This window comes from Spermophilus citellus, assembly GCF_964194105.1.
Source record: "Spermophilus citellus genome assembly, chromosome: 9".
In the NCBI taxonomy this organism is placed as follows: domain Eukaryota; kingdom Metazoa; phylum Chordata; class Mammalia; order Rodentia; family Sciuridae; genus Spermophilus; species Spermophilus citellus.
Genome location: NC_138191.1, coordinates 68,295,688 through 68,317,454, shown reverse-complemented (window position 1 = coordinate 68,317,454; position 21,767 = coordinate 68,295,688). Strand labels below are relative to the sequence as shown.

General features: G+C 34.9%; 1 protein-coding gene across 8 annotated transcripts in view; it reads right to left on the bottom strand.

The window, feature by feature from the left end:
* The window catches only part of TTLL7 (tubulin tyrosine ligase like 7), a 154,670-nt gene that overhangs the window by 101,145 nt on the left and 31,758 nt on the right, over positions 1-21,767 (bottom strand). For 6 of the 8 annotated variants that reach the window (XR_014023723.1, XM_081307479.1, XM_081307480.1 and 3 more), the window contains one exon: positions 6,924-6,975. The exons of the other annotated variants lie outside the window; for them this stretch is intronic. The gene's annotated coding sequence lies outside the window, so the exon portion shown is untranslated. The remainder of the gene's footprint in view (positions 1-6,923; positions 6,976-21,767) is intronic. 8 annotated transcript variants of the gene reach the window in all.

Below are 21,767 nucleotides of genomic sequence, written 5' to 3'. Positions count from 1 at the left end.
GGCCTAGCCCCACGTGATGGAGATTAGGGCCTACTTTTTTCTTCTATTAGATGCAGAGTCTCTGGTTTAATTCCTAGATCCTTGATCCATTTTGAGTTAACTTTTATGCATGGTGAGAGACAGGGTTCAATTTCATTTTGTTGCATATGGATTTCCAGTTCTCCCAGCACCATTTATTGAAGATGCTATCCTTTCTCCAGTGCATGCTTTGAAGCACCTTTGTCTAATATAAGGTAGTTGTAATTTTGTGGGTTAGTCTCTGTGTCCTCTATTTTGTACCATTGGTCTACCAGCCTGTTTTGGTGCCAGTACCATACTGTTTCTTAAGGGCAAAGGTGCAGTGTGTAGAGCCTGCACTCTCCACAGCACTGGGCATCAGGCGCTGCATTTGTAAGTCACAGTGAGTATGTGTTTAAGGAACTAAATACTCCAAGCTCTTCTTTCTCATCAGCAGACCTGACATTCACATTGTCACCACACATCCCAAGATCATAGAGTCTGAGAAGTGAAACTTGCCACTAACTATTAAATAAACAGCAATAGGTAAAAATGGTACAAGCACTCAGGAATGATCAAATTCACTCAGAAACTGTACCTTTGGCGGATCAATATTTGGAATCACAAGATTAAGATCATGCATACAGGTGATCTCATTGTGATGATTAATTTGATAGGAAACTTTGAGAGGCCACAGTACCCAGATATTTGTTCAAATACCAGTCTGCTATGTAATGTTTTGAACAACCAACAATAAAATAAGAAAAAAAAAAAATACCAGTCTGGATGTAGCTGTGAAGGTACTTTGTAGATGAATTAATATTTAAATCTATAGACTTTGAGTAAAGCAAATAACTCTTCCTAATGTGTGTGGGTCTCATCCAATCAGCTAAAATTTTAAGAGAAAACAAGCTGAGCTTCCCCTAGAACGAGGGAATTCAGCCTCAGATTGTCTTTGGACTCAAACTGCAATTTCAACTCTTTCCTGCCAGCCTACTAGACTTGCAAACCTTCATCATCACATAATCCAATTTCTTCAGTCAGTATCTTTGTTCTCTCTTCCTCTTCCTCCCTCTGCCCCCACTCTCCACACATACACATACACACACACACACACACACAAAAAAAAAAACTATTGTTTGTTTCTCTGGCAAACCCAGACTAATTCATTCATTATTCCATAGGATCATTTATATTTCATATAACTAAAATTACAATTTAAAATGTTTTATACAGCAAGAAGATTCCAGATGAAAAGATGAACCATATAAATATAACCAAGATATAAAGCAAGGATGATTATTATAAAAGAAATAAATGGATGAGGACATTGTGTAAAGAACAATCAATAAAATTTATATCTATAATAAAAGTGAGGAAATCAGAGATAATATACCATGATTACCCCCACTTTTCTTTGATTCTAAGCCACACTGTTTTGTTTTCTTTTATACCACTTAAAAAGAACCTCTAAGAATTATGATGTATCTTATCACTGCTGTCAGCCAGGTGGCAGTCCTGACAGTCTTATCATTGTCTGTGCATACACAACAAAATTCACAGCATCAGTGTGGAAGCTGAAAGAAAAACCCATATACAAGAGTGGAACTCTTTTAAGAAATACTGGTACTGGAGAACAAAACTGATCACGTTATATTGTTATATTGTGTGCATATATGAATATTTAATAACAACTGCCAGTTATGTGCATAATTTTCATACACTAATAAAAAATGTAAAAGTAGGGGCTGGGGTGGTGACTCAGTGGCAGAGTGCTTACCCTAGCATGCATGAGGCACTGGGTTCGATCCTCGGCACCACATAAAAACAAACTAATGTATCCACCTAAAACTAAAGATACATAAATAAATAAATAAATATTTTTTAAAATGTAAGAGTAAAATAAAATACTGCAACACTGACTCTCAATGGATAAGTTGGTATGAGAACTGAATCAAGAAGAAATTCAGAAGAGTTTCTCTTCCAATGTAAAGAATTTTTTAAGGAATGCTTTAATCAATGTATTTTACTTGTATTTTCCTTTCTTTATATGGATGAAAGTGATATGTGATGCTTAAAAACCACCTCTAGAGATTCTTCCAACATGTATGAAATAAACTGCAATATTAAGAAAGCACTGTTACATAATTGAAATTGCAGTTCTTTGCCCAAGTGAACAAAACAATGGTGTCTTGCATGCAATTGATCTTAGTTATAGTAAGAAACAGCAACTTACTAGCTATCAGAATGTCTAGTGTACAGAACTTATGGCAGCAGTAAACATCTTTTAAGCCTTTACACCATGCCAGTAGTTCTCAAACTAGAATGTGCATCCAAATCTCCTGGAAACAAAGACTGTTTGTGCTTCTGGTTCAATACACCACAATTCACATGAGACTCACCCCTGGGCAGGGCTGAGAATCCTTCTGCACTTAGACCTGGATTAGCTCAGAGTCAGAGGGCTGAGCACAGAGGAAGGACATCAGTTCCTGCTGCTGTAGAGGGCAGGGGAAAGCAATGACTGACTCATGCATGAGCTGTTTCTAAATCAATGACATCAACAATCTGCAGAAGGCACTCAGGTTTACAATCATAAATGTGAAAAAGAGAGAAGGTGGAACTCAGATCCTTTCTAGTTCTAAAATTCACAAGTTTTGGACCCAGAGGTGGAAATGGTTTAAGTTATTCATTCATAACCTAGATAGGTTTTCTAATGCAAGTCTCACCAAAAATATAACTTCTCATATTTCAAATGAAAATGAACCTAGAGACAGACAGGGTGGTATATGACTGTAATCCCAGTGACTCAAAGGGTAAGATAGAAGGATCAGTTCAAGGTCAGCCTCAGCAATTTAGCAAAATCCTCAATAACTTAGTGAGATCCTGTCTCAAAAATAAAAAAAATCAAAAGGACTGGGAATGCTAGCTCAATGGTAAAACACCCCTGGATTCAATCTCTGGTTTTAAAATAAAGGATATAGAATCAGAATCAGATTGCTTTCAGCAATTTTCCTCAAATGACAATGATAAAACTGCACAAAACTGTCAAAGAAACAAACATTTCAGGATTCTGGAAAATGACCAAAGGCATACAAGAAATAAAGAAGCTTGGATTCAAGGAAAAGTGAGAATGCTGGAAAAATGAGGATGCTAAACTTCATAAAGTCAGTCATATTAAGGGTCAAATGGAATTTTCCTTCAAGAAAGGAAGTAGTAAGTTGTAGTAAGGACTGCAGTGATGAACCTGGGGAAGAAGTGGGAGCAGCATTTCAACCTAGGACCATTCCCATACACCACCACTTGTTTTTGATAGTTCTTCCAGGGCTGGGCGGAATGAGGACCAGAATCCATGATGCTGGGGGGAAATGCCTTGATTTGAAGCAAATTACAGAAAAGCACCATGCCTTTGGACTTGCCAAAAACAATAGCAAACTCAGTGGAAAATAATAATGAAGAGCCACTATCACAGGTATTTGTGGTTATGATCCTGGGCAATAATAAAAGTAGCCAGAAAAATACGGGTGTCATGAGTACCAGCCCTTCATCTCACTTAACCCCAAAATGACGTTGCCTGAGATTTCTTTCTGCTTTCCTTACCCTCTGCTCCTCACTCATCTACCAAGAAGATAAGTACATTAGCAGGTTTCAAATGGCAAACAGATAATATATAAATTCACATTATCAATGGAGATGTTTCTCTTCTTTGATTAACCAGAACTCAATTATATTTACTTCTTGATTATCACTTGGGTTCTAGTTAGATGAAACTGTATGTTATACTTTGGGTGTAATATGCCCCCCAAAAGTTAATTTGTGAGACAATGCAAGAAGCTTTAGAGGAGAAATGACTGGGTTATAAGAGCTTTAACTCAGTCAGTGGTAACCTAAGGCAGATGGGGGGTGGCTGGAGGAAGTGGGTCATTGGGGCATGCCTTTGGGGTATACATTTTGTATCTGCTGAGTGGAGTCTGTCTGACTGTCTGTCTCTCTCTCTCTCTCTCTCTCTCCTTCCTGATCATCAAGTGAGCCACTTCCCCTCACCCGCTGCCACACTCTTTTCCCATGATGTTCTGCCTCACCTGGAGCCCCGAGGAATAGAGCCTACTGTCTATGAATAGAGTCCTCTGAAACTTGAGGCCCCCAAAAAACTTTTCCTCCTCTACAATAGTTCTGATCAGGTCTTTTAGTCACAGCAGTGAGAAAGCTAACTAAAACACAGTAAAACAGCTGAATTCCAGGCAGAAGACATTATTACAAATATTAGTAGATTATATATATATATATATATATATATATATATATATATATATATATATATATATATGAAGACTCAAAGGAAACTAAGATATTGGTCTGGAAATTATCATTGCTCTTGACCTCTTTTAATACTAAGGCTAGAGAGCGGAAGTATCTTTCTCAATTCAAAGTCCCTCATTATTACACCTCTCCTCATGAAGTTCTCATCTTATGCTGTCAAGGAAAAAGTAAGAATGCTGACTTCATAGTGAAAATCAGGTAACTGTCAAATGGAATTAATTTTCCTTCATGAAAGGAGGCAGTGAGTTGTAATAAGGATATCAATGAGGAACATTAAAGCTATTTATAGAAAGCATTCATGTCATTTATTCTTATTTAAAATTTTATAAATATATTCTTCTTAATGAGAAGAATAAGGAGTTAAGTACAAACATTAATTTCAACATAAAATCTTTATTCCCAGAACACGGCCATTCTTACTTATTTGTACTTATGAATCATACAAAAGAGTAATTGTCCCTTGACTAATAAAGAAACATCTTCTGAACATGGTAGGCACTCCAGCATTCCATAATTTTTTTGTTGTTGTTGTTGCTGTTGTTGTTGTTTTGTTTTGTTTTGGTAGTACTGAAGTGCTTTATCCTTTTTTTGTTTTTTAATTCGAGACAGTCTCATCAAGCTGCTGAGGCTATCCTCAAACTGCAATTTTTCCTGACCAAGCCTCCGAAGTTGCTGGGATTACAGGAAAGCACCACCACCCCCAGCTCAAACATTTTTTTTTTAATTAAAGTAACAATTTTAAACAACAGCTGAAAAATTCTCTTTTCAATTTTATTGTTTATAATTATTTCCTCAAAGTAAACACAGATATTCGATATTCAGTGTATTTCCCTGATTACCATACTTTCCTCAAGTTTACTCTTGATAAAAGAATAAAAGGGTAATTTAATAAAGTAAATATTTAGATTTCCAAAGAGGATGCAGGTACATGAGAACATACTTGTATGATAGACAATGGTAATTTTTCAGTTTACTCTAGATTGTACTGATTCCATCCAGTTACATCACTAAATTTGAAATGTCATTTACAAATAATATTTCATGTAACACAACATTAAATGTATCACTGTTGTAAATATAAATCATCACTTCATGAATAATTCATTGTCTTTAGTACTGTTAAATTAGAAAACTGGGCATAGTAATTACTAAAATTAAACTGAAAGCATTTCAAGTTATTGGTTTGCTTATTTAAAGATAGCTTATAATTTTCCTCTGTCATTACCCATTTGTGATAAAAATGCTGAAGGCATTATGAACAGAAATACCTCATCATAAAGGCTATATAAAACAAACCCAAAGACAAAATCATAATTAATGAGGAAAAACTGAAAACACCTGTCTTTAAAATTCAGAACAATACAAAGATGTACACTCTCACACTCCTATTCAATATAGTACTTGAAATTCTAGCCAATACAGTTAGGCAAGAGAAGGAAATAAAATAGATAAAAATAAATAAAGAAGTCAAATTATCACTGTTTGCAAATGATATTGTTCTACACTTAGAACATCCAGGAAGTTCTACCAGAAGTCTTTTACAGCTAACAAATAAATTCAGGAAAGCAGCAAGATACAAAATCAGCATCCAAAAATAAATAGCTTTCCTATACACCAATAATGGATTTGCCGAAAAAGAAATGAGAAAAACAATTCCATTCACAATAACCTAAAAAAAATAATAGGAATAAATCTATCTAAGAAGTTAAAAACACCTCCACCATGAAAATTATAAAACACTGATCAAAGAAACTGAAGAAGACACTAGAAGATAAAAAGATTTATCATGTTCATGGATAGGCAGAATTAATACTTATAAAATGACCATATTACCAAAATCAATATACAAACTCAATGCAATCCTCATCAAAATACCAAAGACATTCTTCACAGAACTGGAAGGGAGCAGTCAAAATTCATTTGGAAGAATAAAAGAACCAGAATAGCCAAAGCAATTCTATAAAATGCAATTCTCATTGAAATTCCAATGATGTTCCTCAACCAGAAACAGAAGAAGCAAGTCATGAAATTCACTTAAAAAAAAATAAGAGAACTAGAATAGCCAAAGCAATCCTTAGCAAGAAAAGCAAAGCAGGAGGCATCACAATACCAGACCTCAAATTGTACTATTGAGCTATAGTAACAAAAACAGCATCGTTTTGGCACCAAAGCAGGAGAAGACCAATGGAAAAGAACAGAAGACACAGAGACAATCACACATAAATACCACTATCTCACACTAGACGAAGGCACCAAAAACATATGCTGGAGAAAAGATAGCCTTTTTAACAAATGGTTCTGGGTAAATTGGAAATTCATATGTAGTTGAATGAAATTTAACCCTGTCTCTCACCCTGCACAAAACTCAACTCAAAGTGGATTAAAGATCTAGGTATCAGAGCAGAGACCCTACACCTGCTAAAAGAAAATGTAGGCCCAACACTCCAACATGTTGCCTCAGGAACTGACTTCCTTAACTCCTAGAACACAAGAAGTAAAATAAAAACTCAATAAATGGAATGGCATCAAATTAAAAAGGTTTTCACCCCAAAGGAAACAATTAAGTATGTGAAGAAACAATCTACAGAATGCAAGAAAATTTTTCTTACCTGCTTCTCAGATAGGGCATTGATACTCAGGATATGCAAACAACTCAAAAACCTTAACACTGGAAAAAAAAAAAAATAACCCAGTCAATAAATTGGCAAAGGAACTGAACAGACACTTCTCAAAAGAACAAATATATGACATATATGAATAGCAAGAATATTTTTTTAAATGTTCAACATGTCTAGCAATTAGAGAAATGCAAATTAAAACAACACTGAGACTTCATCTCACTCCAGTCAGAATGACAATTATCAAGAATAAAACAAGTAACAATAAACCTTGGCAAAGACATAAGGAAATGGGCACAAATTGTTGCAACCACTCTGGAAAGCAGAGTATGGAGTATTCCTCAGAATACTAGGGAAAAAAAAACCATCATGTGACCCAGCTATCCCACTCCTCCGTATATATCCAAAGCACTTAAAAATTAGCATAATACAGTGTTCCAGCCACATCAATGTTCACAGCAGCTCAATTCACAATAGCTAAGCTAGGGAGCCAACCTAGGTGCCCTTCAACAGATGAATGGATAAAGAAAAAGTGGTATTCATAAATTAAGTATTACTCAGCCATTAAAAAGAATGACTCTATGGCATTTGCCAGTAAATGGATGGATCTAGAGACTATCATGCTAAGTGAAAAAGGACAGTTCCAAAAAGTCAAAGGTCAAATATTTCCTCTGACATGTGGAAGATAATCCAAAATAAGAGGAAAGGATAGAAGAAAGTTCAATGGAGTAAACAAACAAGAATGAAGGGAAGAGAGGAGGGATTAGAGAGGGAAAGACAATAGAATAAATCTGACCTAACTTTCCTATGTACATATATGAATATACCACAGTGAATCTCACCACAATGTACATCCACAAGATACTAATTTTAAAAAAAACTATAAGCAAATAGCAGTAAAGAGCAGAGGGAAAAGAACAGGGTAAGGAAGAAAGAGAGAAAAGCAGAAGTCCTAGGGACTGAATTAGAACAAATTCTATGTTTTTATAATTATGTCAAAATTAATACTACTGTCATATATGTAAATTTAAAAAAATAAAAATATTCCTAATAAAAAAGTTTTTAAAAAGCAATGCTGATGGCATCCCAATACTGAACTTCAAATTATGTTACAGAGCTATAGCAAAAAAATTAAAAATTGCATAATACTGGCATAAAAACAGACACATAGATCAATGAAACAGAATAGAAGACACAAAGACAAACCCAAAAAGATGCAACCATCTTATATTTGAAAAAGGTGCCAAAAATATACATTGGAGAAAAGACTTTTTAACAAATTATGCTGCAAAAACTGGTAATCCATATGCAAAAGAATGAGACTACATCTTATCTCTCACCCTGCACAAAACTCAACTCAAAATGAATCAAAGACCTAGGAATTAAACCAGAAACTCTCCAACTGCTGTAAGAAAACCTATGGTTAACATTCCAACATGCAGGCAAAAGCAATAACTTCCTCAATGGAACTCTCAAAACAAGAAATACAAATGGACAACAAATATATGATAAAATAGTCCACATATTAACTGGAATATGCAAATCAAAACTATATGAGATTTCACCTCACTTCAGTTAGAATGTCAGCCATCAAGAATACAAACAAAAATAAATGCTGGCGAGGACATAGGGGAAAAGGAACACTTTTACACTCTTGGTGGAATTGTTAATTAGTACAAACACTGGAAATCAGTATGGAGGTTCCTCAAAAGACTGGGAATGGAACCACAATATGACCCAGCCATACCACTCCTTAGCATTTATCCTAAAAAAATTTAAATAATCATACCATAACAACATGTGCATATCCTGTTTATAGCCAAACTATGGAATCAGCCAAGGTGTCTATCAATGGATGAATGGATAAGGAAAATGGGCTATGTATACATAACTGAGTTTTATTTAACCAAAGAGAAGAATAAAATTATTTTCATTTGCAGGAAAATGGATGGAACTTAAAAGTATTATGTTAAAAGAAATGTCAAACTCAGAAGGTCAAGAGTCGTAAGTTTTCTCTCAAATGTGGAAGTTAGAGAAAAAAAAATAGAAGGGGAAAAAAAGGTTTGAAGAATCTCATGAAAATAGAAAAAAAAAACAGTAAAGTAGAGAAAAGGAAACAGGAGGAAGGAGGAGGGGAGGAAAAGAAGAGATACTGGGGTACAAAATTGACCAAATTATATTGTTCTACTGTGCATGTATGAATATGCAACAAATCCCACTATTGTATATAATTATAATGTACCAATTAAAAATATGAAAAGGACCTGCACAGGAGCCCAGGCCCAGGGCAGGCCCGGGTCTACCACCAGCAGACCTCAACTGGTGCTCAGGCTCCAGTACAGGACCAGACCACCTTCACCGACCAGCAGACACCAAACAGAGCTCAGGACCAGATCCACCTCCACCAACCTGCAAGGGAACCCAGGCCCAGTGTAGACCCAGGTCTGCCACCTCCCCACAACTGAGAGCTCAGGCCTAACCCACTTCTATCTTGGGACATTGCAGACAACTCCATAGCCTTCACCACATAGTAGCCTCTACCTTGGGATAACAGACAAGGCCTAAAAGCGTCTGCATCTGGAGCAGGCATCCCAAAGCCAGCGTAAGGCCCACCCTTTCAGCCCCATCTCTGAAAGACACTGCATCCATCTTGGGGCACCTCCACTGCTATCTCAGGTTACCTCTGCTATTGTCGCCCTCATCTTTAGCTGCAGTAGCATCCATCATGGGACACCGGTAGGGTCTGGAAGCCCAACACCAAGGTGAGGTACAGATAATCTGCAGGGATACTACGAAATTATATGGCAGAAACTATAATATCACAGATCCACAGTGCAAGAAAGGAAGACACATAGACAACATGAAAAAATAAGAGAGGAAAATGCCCCAAACAAACAGGACACTACAATAACAGAACCCATGGACAGTGCAGATGATGAAATGTCAGAGAAGGCGTTCAGAAGGTTCATAATTAAAATGATCTGTGAATTAAAGAATGACCTAAATGAGCAAATGCAGGCAAAAATTGATCACTCCAACAAAGAGATAAGAGAGCAAATACAGGCAACCATTGATGACACCAATAAACAAATAAGGGAACAGAGGCAGGCATCAATTGATCACACCAACAAAGAGATAACGGAGCAAATACGGGTAGCAAAAGATTACTTTAAGAAAGAGATGGAGACTTTGAAAAAAAATCAGAAATCCTTGAAATGAAGGAAACAATGAACCAAATAAAAAACTCAATACAAAGCATCAACAATAGACTGGATCACTTGGAAAACTGAACGTCAGAAAATGAAGACAAAGTATACAATCTGAAAAATAAAGTTGACCACACAGTGAGGATAGTAAAAAACCATGAACAGAACATCCAAGAATTATGGGATAGCATCAAAAGACTTAGAATCTAAGACTTATTGGGATAGAGGAAGGCACAGAGTTTCAAACCAAAGGAATGCACAATATCTTCAATGAGATAATAACAGAAAATTTCCCAAACGTAAGAATGAAATGGAAAATCAAATACAAGAGGTTTAAAGGATACCAAATGTACAAACTTACAATAGATCTATACCAGGGCACATTATAATGAAAATGCCTAGCATATAGAATAAGGATAGAATCTTAAAGGCTGAAAGAGAAAGGAATCAGATCACATACAGGGGGAAACCAATTCGTATCTCAGCAGATTTTTCAACCCAGACCCTCAAAGCCAGGAGATCCTGGAACATACACCAAGCTCTGAAAAAAAAAGTATGTCAACCAAGAATCTCATATACAGCAAATTAAGCGTTAGATTTCATGATAAATAATAAACAAAAGTTAAAAGATAAAACATTCGGCATTTGTTTTTTGGGGATTGGTTAACTTCACTTAGCAAATCTTCTCCAATGCCATCCATTTACTTGCAAATGCCATGATTTTTATTCTATTTTATTGCTGAGTAATATTCCATTGTGTATATATGCCACATTTTTTTATCCATTCATCCACTGAAGGGCATCTAGGTTGGCTCCAGAGTTTAGCTATTGTGAATTGTGCTGCTATAAACATTGATGTGGCTGTGTCCCTGTAGTATGTTGTTTTTAAGTCCTTTGGGTATAACTCATAGTGGGATAGGGAGGAGTAGCATGGGAGGAACAGATAAATTCTAGATAGGGAAGAGGGGTGGGAGGAAAAGGGAAGAGGCAGAGGATTAGTAAGGATGGTAGAATGTGATGGACATCATTATCCAAAGTACATGTATGAAGACATGATTTGTGGTGAACACACTTTATATACAAAGATGTGAAAAATTGTGTTCCATATGTGTGATAAGAATTGTAATGCATTCTGCTGTCATGTATTTAAAAAATAAAATCAATTAAAACAATAAAATTAAATTAAAAAAAGGTAAAAGAATTTACAACTAGAAAGCCGGCACTATAGAACGTCCTCAGCAAAATATTCCATGAAGAGGAAATGAAAATCAGCAGAGGGAGGTGGTATACTAAAGGAAAAACGAATCAAAGGAGAAACCAAGTCAAGTTAAATAACAAAAATGGCTGAGAATGCATATCATATCTCAATAATAACCCTGAATGTTAATGGCCTAAACTTACCAATCAAAAGACATAGGCTAGCAGAGTGGATCAAAAAAAAAAAAAAAAAAAAAAAAGACTGAACAATATGCTGCCTCCAAGGGATTCATCTCATAGGAAAAGACATCCACAGACTGAAGGTGAAAGGTTGGGAAAAATCATACCACTCACATGGACCTCAGAAGCAAGCAGGGATTTCCATCCTCATATCAAATAAAGTAGACTTCAAGCTAAAGTTAATCAAAAGGGATAAAGAAGGACACTATATACTGTTCGAGGGAAACCATACATCAACAAGACATAACAATTATAAATATATATGCCCCAAACAATGAATCATCTACGTTCATCAAACAAACTCTTCCCAAGTTCAAGAGTCAAACAGACCACAACACAATAATTCTAGGTGACTTTATCACACCTCTTTCACCACTGGATAGATCTTCCAAACAAAAGCTGAATGAAAAAACTATAGAACTCAATAATACAATCAATAACTTAGATTTAACTGACATATAAATAGTATATTATCCATCAACAAATGAATACACTTTCTTCTCAGCAGCACAAGGATCCTTCTCTAAAATACACTATATATTATGCCACAAAGCAACTCTTAGCAAATACAAAAAAGTAGAGATACTACCCTACATTTTATCAGATCATAATGGAATGAAATTAGAAATCAATGATGAAATAAGAAATAAAAGCTACTCCAACACCTAGAGATTAAATAATATGTTACTGAATGAACAATGGGTTTGAAAAGATATCAAGGAGGTGATTAAAAAAATTCTTAGTAAATGAAAACGCTGATACAACATATCAAAATCTCTGGGACACTATGAAGGCAGTACTAAGAGGAAAATTCATTGCAAGAAGTTCATTCCTTAAGAGTAGGAAAAGTCAACAAATAAATGACCTAACATTACATCTCAAAGCCCTAGAAAACGAAGAACAAACCAACACCAAAAGCAGTAGAAGAGAGGAAATAATTAAATCAGAGCTGAAATCAATAAAATTGAAACAAAAGAAATAATTGAAAAAATTGACAAAACAAAAATTGGTTCTTTGAAAAAATAAATAAAATTGGCAAACCCCTAGCCATGCTAATGAAAAGAAAGAGAAAACTGAAATTACTAACATATGTGATGAAAAAGGAAATATTACAACAGACACTACAGAAATACAGAAGATAATTATAAATTATTTTGAAAATTTTTACTCATATAAAATAGAAAATTTCTAGAGTCTTATGATTTGCCCAAATTGAATTAGGATGATATGCACAATTTAAACAAATCAATTTCAAGCAATGAAATAGAAGATGCTTATCAGCAGCCTACCAACCAAGAAAAGCCCAAGACCAGATGGATACACAGCTGAGTTCTACAAGACCTTTAATGAAGAACTAATAGCAATGCTCTTCAAATTATTTTATGAAATAGAAAAACAAGGAGCACTTCCAGACACATTCTATGAGGCCAGTATTACCTATTCCAAAACCAGGCAAAGACATATCAAAGAAAGTAAACGTCAGGACGATATCTCTAAAGAACATAGATGCAAAAATTCTCAATAATTTCTGGTGACTCAAATACAAAAATACATTAAAAAGATAGTGTAACACAATCAAGTAGGGTTCATCTCAGGGATGCAAGGTTGGTTCAACATATGGAAATCAATAAATGTAATTCATCACATCAATAGACTCAAACATAAAAACCGTATGATCATCTCAATAGATGCAGAGAAAGTATGTGAAAAAATACAGCACCCATTCATGCTCAAAACACTAGGAATACTAGAGATATCAGGAACATATCTCAACATTGTAAAAGCTATCTATGCTAAGCCCCAGGTCAACATCATTCTAAATGGAGAAAAATTGAAAGCATTCCCTCTAAAACTGGAACAAGACAGAGATGCCCTCTTTCACCACTTCTATTTAACAGAGTTCTTGAACTCTAGCCAGAGCACATAGACAGATGTAAGAAATTAAAAGGATATGGATAGGAAAAGAAGAACTCAAATTAGCACTATTTGCCGATGATATGATCCTATACCTAAGAAGACCAAAAAAATTCCACGAGAAAACTTCTAGAACTAATAAATGATTTGAAAAAGTAGCAGGATATAAAATCAACACCCATTAATCAAAGGCATTTCTGAACATCAGTGACAAATCCTCTGAGAAGGAAATGAGGAAAACTATCCAATTTACAATAGCCTCAAAAAAACAAAAATACTTGGGAATCAACTTAACAAAAGAGGTGAAAGACCTCCACAACAAAAACTATAGAATGCTAAAGAAAGACATTAAAGAAGACCTTAGAAGATGGAAAGATCTCCCTTGTTCTTGGATAGACAGAATTAATATTCAAAATGATCATACTACCAAAAGCACTATTCAGATTTAATGCAATTCCAATCAAAATCTAAATGACTTTCCTCGTAGAAATAGAAAAAACAGTCATGAAATTCATCTGGAAAAATAAGAGACCCAGAATAGCTAAAGCAAACCTTAGCAAAAGACTGAAGCAGGTGGCATCACTATATCAGACCTTAAACTATACTACTGAGCACTAGTAGCAAAAACAGCATGTTACTGGCACCAAAATAGATTTGTAGAACAATGGTACAGAATAGAGGACACAGAGACAAACCCACATAACTATAGTTATCTTATATTAGACAAAGGCACCAAAAACATGCATTGGAGAAAAGACAGCCTCTTCAACAAAGGTTCTTGGAAAACTGGAAATCCATATGCAACAAAATGAAATTAAATCCCTATCTCTCACCATGCACAAAACTCAACTCCAAGTGGACCAAGGAACTAGAAGTTAACTCAGTGACCCAGCACCTATTAGAAGAAAAAGTAGGCCCAAATCTCCATCATGTCAGATTAGGCCCCAACGTCCTTAATATGACTCACATACCACAAGAATTAAAATCAAGAATCAATAAATGGGGGCTGGGGTTGTGGCTCAGTGGTAGAACGCTTGCCTAGCATTTGTGAGGTGCTGAATTTGATCCTCAGCACCACATAAAAATAAATAAATAAAATAAAGGTATGTGTCCAACTACAACTATATATATATATATATATATATATATATATATATATATATATATATATATATATATATATAGTTTTAAAAAAAGAATCAGTAAGTGGGATGGATTCAAACTAACAAGTTTCTTCTCAGCAAAAGAAACAATCTGCAAGGTGAATAGAGACCTTACATTTTGGGAACAATTTTTTACCACATGCATATCAGATAGAGCACTAATCTCTAGGGTATATAAAGAACTCAAAAATCTAAGCACCAAATAAACAAATAACCCAATAAATAAATGGGCCAAGGAACTGAAGAGACACTTCTCATAAGATGATATATAATCAATCAACAAATATATGAAAAAGTGTTCAACATCTCTAGCAATTAGAGAAATGCAAATCAAACTACGATTTCATCTCACTCCAGTCAGAATGGCAGCTATTAAGAATATAAACAACAATAAGTGTTGGCAAGGATGTGGGGGAAAAGGAACACTCATACACTGCTGGTGAGACTACAAATTGGTGCAGCCAATATGGAAAGCAGTATGGAGATTCCTTGAAAAACTGGGACTGGAACCACCATTGACCCAGCTATCTCACTCCTCAGTATATATCCAAAGGACTTAAAAACAGCATTATACAGAAACACAGCCATATTAATGTTTATAGCTGCACAATTCACAATAGATAAACTGTGGAACCAACCTAGATCCCCTTCAGTTTATGAATGGATAAAGAAAATGTGATATATATATATATATAAAATGTGATACACACACACACAATGAAATACTATTCAGCATTAAAAGAAAATAAAATCATGTCATTTGCAGGTAAATGGATGGAGTTGGAGAATATAATGCTAAGCGAAGTTAGCCAATCCCAAAAAACCAAATGCCAAATATTTTCTCTGATATAAGGATGCTGATTCATAATGCGGTAGGGGGTGGGGTATGGGAGGATTGGAGGAACTCTAGATAGAGCAAAGGGCGGGGAGGGGAAAGGTGGGGGCATGGAGGTAGGTGGAATGAGATGGATGGACATCATTAGCCTAAGTACATGTATGAAGACACGAATGGTGCAACTCTACTTTGTATACAACCAGAGATATGAAAAATTGTGCTCTATATGTATATGAATTGTAATGCTGTCATATATAACAAATTAGAATTAAAAAAATTTTTAAATGTGGAAAAATAAAAAATAGGAACTTTTCTCTCTGGACCGTCACTAAAGCAAACCTTCTGGAAAGCATTAGCAAAAGCCTAAAATGTGTTCTGTAGCTATGCTCTTAATTTGATAATTCCACTTCTAGAAACCAGTTCTAATAATATCCAAAATACTGAGGCAGTTTGTGAACAAGAATGTATGGCAAGACATTATTTAGAAATATTGCTAACTGAAAACAATTGAAATGTACACAATAAAGAAATTAAATAGTGAAGTTATGGACAAACAGCAGAATATGATATTGTCTTTAAAAGTGACTATGAAGAGATTTTCCTGGCATAGAAAGGACATAATTATTTGAGTAAGGATTTATACTAGATGAAATAATATTTATTTTACCGTGAATGAATAATGTCAAAAAAATATTTTTTATCTTATTACAACTACACAAATGTGTCTAAACTACTATATTTCTTTTTCAAATCTTTATATATTTACTATAATCTAGCCAGGGGAAAAACTGGTATATTATATTTCTTGCTTATCTACTCCACATATTAAATTCAATTTGTTTTTTAAAAGCTCTTAATATTTTAAAGCAAATATAAGAATAAAATCAATTATAAATGATATGTCAGGATGAATGTTAACATATAATATTCACAAAACCTCTTAAAATAATCTATAAATTTGGCCATTCCCAGTAGCACACAGGATTATATATGTGAATTACAACATTTTGTCTTTATTTCAGTACTTGAATATTTCTTAAACCACCTCTGAAGTTAATACTTCTAGGGTAAATCAAAATATAAAATAACTGATCCCATATTCCAGGAATCCAAGCCAAGGCTGAGATCATCATGTAAAAATAGCTAACAGTGAGCTACAATATAAGTTATATTTGTATGAGGTGCTATTCACACCCAAGTCAGAGAAAATTAGGAACACTCAGTACATACTGAATCATTTAAAAGATTTTTCCTTCAGAAATGAATAGAAAGAAAGCATAGTGACAAAATCTTAGATATCTTCTCTTCATAATCAATGCAGAAGCATTTCATTTTTCAAGTTCTGATTTTATTTGGACATGTCATTATTTGAGATATGTCCAAGTAGTCACTCTAGGAATCAGCTGAAAATTAGAGGATATTTACAAGTTAAGTCGCTGTAGGCATTACCCAAGAAATCTGTCTTAGTTCAGCTTCTCCAGGAACAAACCTTGATATGAGGATTCAAATACAAGTAGTTTTGTAAAGTGCAGGAAACACTGGTACAGAACCAGAAATTCATCAGAGGGAAGGGAAGGCAGCCAGTAAAGAGTGTTTAATAAAGCCTGCCGCTTTAGCACAATTCGTAACAGCCAAACTATGGAATCAGCCTGGGTACTCACGAGCAGACGAATGAATAAAGAAAATGTGGTATATATATACTCAATAAAGTTTTATTCAGTCATAAAGAAAAATGACATGATGTCATGTGCAGGCAAATGGGTGGAACTTGAGATCATTATGTTAAATGAAATAAGCCAAAGGGTGGTATGCTTTCTCTCATATATAGAAGTTAGAGAGGAAAAAGGAAAAGAAATGTGGTGGGGGATGGAAGGATCAGGGTAATTGATGGGAAGAGTCGTGAAGGAGACTTCTGGGTTGCTGGAGAGGTTCTATAAATTGATCTGGGTATAGCTAAGCTGGACTCTTAAGATCTGTGCAGTTTATTCTAAATATGTTGTCCCTGAAGTATTTAAAAGGTAGTGATACACAGCCATCAGAGAGAGGAAGAGAATGAGGGCACACTCCAAGGTTACAGCAGTCAAGGGCAGAACAAAGTTTCCAAAAGGCACATCTTGGGCAACCACAAAGAGAAAGATGAAAAAAGGGAAGTCATTTTATTTAGAAAAGTTCATGATTAGTTTTGAGGCAGCAATAGGACAAATCAGAATTACTAAGATAACTAGATGGGAAGAGATAACCTTCAAGAAGTGAGAGGAAAGAAGATGATATATAATTTTGGCAAAAGAAGGTCTAAAGGAAAGTTTCTTGGGAGAGCGGTAAGGAGAAGGTATAGACGTTTTAAAAAAATCTTGAACATATTTGAGAGCCAGTAGGTTGAAGGTAATTAAAAATAAAACAAAAGTGAAACACATAATGGGCTAGGCACAAGGGTCTAACTACCACTCATAGGACAAATTCACCTCATGCCTATTCTGTAAATAAAGATTTACTGAATTAAAATCAATTAAATAAAATGAATAAATAAATTTAAAAGGAGTCAAGTAGGTACAGTATTTGTACCAGAAAACCTACACAGTGAAGAGGACAGGAAGACTTACTGAACAGCCAGCCCAATTTGTTAATGTATTGTCCATATGTGCTTTTGCCCTAAAAAAGATAAGAGTTCAATAGTTGTAAAAGAAACTAATTGATGTTATAGAGAAAAAGTGTGCTGACCCCCAAACTAAGTCAAGAGGATCATCTAGGAACTGGAAGGAAATAGAATTAACAGACATAGAGAAAAGAGTAAAAAATGTATATTTATGCAAAGATTTAGTGAAAGAATAAAGGAGGGATATAAAAAGCTAGCCCTTTCTATGCCAGGGAATAATCAGGGTACTGAGTACCCATAAAATTAAAATAGTATTATGTCTCTGAAAAATAAGTCAATGATAATAATATAAACAAACTGCTCTGTTACTGCCGCTTCTACTCCTGTAACAATGACTAATATCAGTATTATACCGTCTACTAAACGCTTCCATCTGGATATTCTCAAAGCAACCAAATACTCAAAATGTATTCTTCTCTCTCCACTCTAAGCAATTTCATCCCAAATCCTGTGTTCTTTACCCTCTGAATATCTCTGGGACACACTGTTATTTGTTCACATCCTCTATGCCTGTATCTCTAATCCTAGCCACCATCACCTCTCACTTGGACCACTGTACTAACTTCCTAACAGTACTTATCTCCACCCTCAAATCTCTTTCAATTTATTTTCTGAAATGGAATGCAGGATTTCAAAATATAAATCTTGCCATGTTACTCTCCCATTTCTCATCCCCTCAACACTTCAGCTGTTTTTGATGGCTTTTCAATGTTCACATCATGAAAACCAAAACCCTAATCAGAGCCAAAAAAGACCTTTTGAGGAAAGATGCTGTCAGTTAAGCTAATAATATTCCATACAATTCCCTTCCCTGCCTGGTTCCAAGTTGGAGTTAGACAAATAAGTTAGCATGTGATTTTGAAAGGCAGAATTAAAGTATGTATCATTATGCTCTGAAAGTTAATATAAGGTCCCTTTATAGCTCCTATATACTGGCATGGGTCTGCTTGCTCCCGTTGTTGGCTTAGTAAAACACTTGACTCCGCAACTTCCCTAGCTCCTTCCAGCACTTCTCCTTTGGCTCCTCCAAACCCAGGCCCCCAAGGTTAGGCATGTATGCAGCTCCTTGGCAAAGAGCATCAGCTCCACATGGAGGTCAACCACATGGTCAAGGTTGCAAAGAGTCTGATACAGATTTTGGTTTTATCCTAGTGAGTTTCAATTGATGTCCAGCTGTTCTTCATGATAGCTAGCCTTGCTGATTCACCACCAGATGCAGAGATACCAGTCCTCAGAAGCCATCTTCCAAGTACCTATAACACCTTATTCCAACTCATTTTCAGAGGTTCTGCCTCCCTGTTGGAAGCCCCAACAGAACAAAATACCTGTTAGCCTTCCAGTATTTCCATTCAGATCCTGAGTTACCTTCCCTTTCACTCTCTGTGTGGTAATCACCCACCACATATTCCTACTGCAGGAACTCTGCACATTCTATTCCTTCTTCCTGGAATCCACTCCTTCCTGTCTTTAGCCTTTGCCTACTTACAGTTCATCTTTCCCCCCTGACAAGACTCTCACAGCCTGAAGTGCCTTTCTTTTACAAAATTTAGCATAGTAATTGTGTGTTTAATTCTCTCTCATTAGACTATAAACTTGCAAAGAAGAGTACTATTTGGTTCTGCTCACATATCCTAAGCACCTATAAAAGTATCTAGGACATAACAGGCATTCAATAAACATTTCTTGAATGAGTGAATGAATGAATATTTGATCTCTGTTAAAACACTGTGTTAAGCATTATATAGGTTATCTTATATAATATCTAGCAAAACCTCAAAAATTGGTACTACTATCATTCCCATTTTGAAGATGAAAAGATGAAGACACACTGCTGTAAGTGATAGGACTGGTATCCTACTACTTAAGCAAAAACAGTTTTAGTTTGGCATTCATATTCTTAATCCCTGCTTTCTTCACAACACTGAAAAGTCAATAAAGATTTATTTTCTTCATTTAACAATGAAGAAACTGAGATTAAAAAAATTTTGCTGACTTACCTAATTACCTAGAGGATGCAATTCCAACATCAGTTCATTACTTTTAAAAATTTTTTTTTGATCCGTCCACCTTGCTGAAGCGAAGCTTCAAATTCATCCCTATACTGTTTTCCATGTTCAGATTCAACAACCCTATCGTGACTAACCTCCACAGTGAGCTAACCCTACATGCACTACCTTCTTTTCAGATGTCAATAAAGATGATTAGAAGGCACAACACAGCACCTTTAAAAACACAATTATATGATCATGACCAACAATGTCATTACTTATTTTTCCATTAACATCATTTTAACACATCTCAAGCTCTTTAAAGAAAGGTAATACAGAATGGAAAATATATTTCCCTGTTTATATGTGAACATTTTTCAAAAGAATGTAGTTAAAAATAATGCTCTTCAAAAAGAAATGGAAGGAGGAAGAAAAAATATAGTAAGGGAAGAAAGCAGATGGAAGATTAGAGAGAGGGACTGGAGTTACATTTTTCTGCTTGGCAAAATCAAGTTGGTTTTCTTAGTCACATAGGAATGCATGAACTCATTACCTTCTATGAAATATGTTTAATCATTAATCCTAAATAAATCATATAGCCTCTGGTAATACTGTCCCAAAATCTATCCATGATAGGTTCTAGATTTCAACTGTCAATCACAAGGGACTCTTAAGGTTCCACAGTGTCAGAAGAGGTAATTTGATAATGACCAAAGCGTAGAACCACAAGGAAGATGATCATACTCATACATGTCAGTCTTCATAAGATTCAACTTTGGTTTGGATACTTCTCACAAATTCTGTAATTCAATCCAAGTGGATTATTACCAGTTTGGGTTTTGTCATATTGGAAAGCTATGGAAACAACAAATTGGGCATTTCCCTAGGCTTATAATTCTTCAATTTTCTTAATATCCTTAATATCAGGGTTTTTTAACAAAATTAGTTAAGCCTCCAAATGCTATTTTTCCTTCCTAGAACCAGAAACTTCAATCTTAATTTCAACTCTGAATACAAGACACCTATTGGTGTGTCAAGCATTTCCTTTTCAGGAGGTAAACACTAGAAAGCAGAAATATAAACTTTTATACTCAGTCATAAAATTTTATATTCTCTAACTTATTTTGCAAGTATCTGGCTCTGTTATAATGTACTTTTACATTATTCAGTTTTCTAAACCCCTTACAGCAGACAATAACAAATACTTATTAAATCTCTATACCAGGTATTATTTAAAGAATTTTACATGCATTAAGTCACTTAAATTTGAGGATATAGGTAGTCTACAAATGTTCTAATAATTGAACATGTTGATCTAAAAACCACAAAAGTAAAAGAAAACAAATGTGCATTTCACCTAAGCAAAATTAATATACCAATTTATACATCAATTTCCTGGAAATGGGGAAAATGCTTGTTTTGTTGTCTGAATGTGCACCTAATGTAAGGAACATATATGATTGCTGAAAATTAGCAACAGTAAAGACTATGAGAAGAATAAGTAAGTTCTTTCTTAAATGAATATTTCAAATAAGTATTATTCTAGATGTTCTTTTCAAAGTAGTTATTATGGGAAAAAAATCATACTGAAAAAATAATTCCAATAAATAAATGACCTTTCTAAGATCAAAGTCAAAAC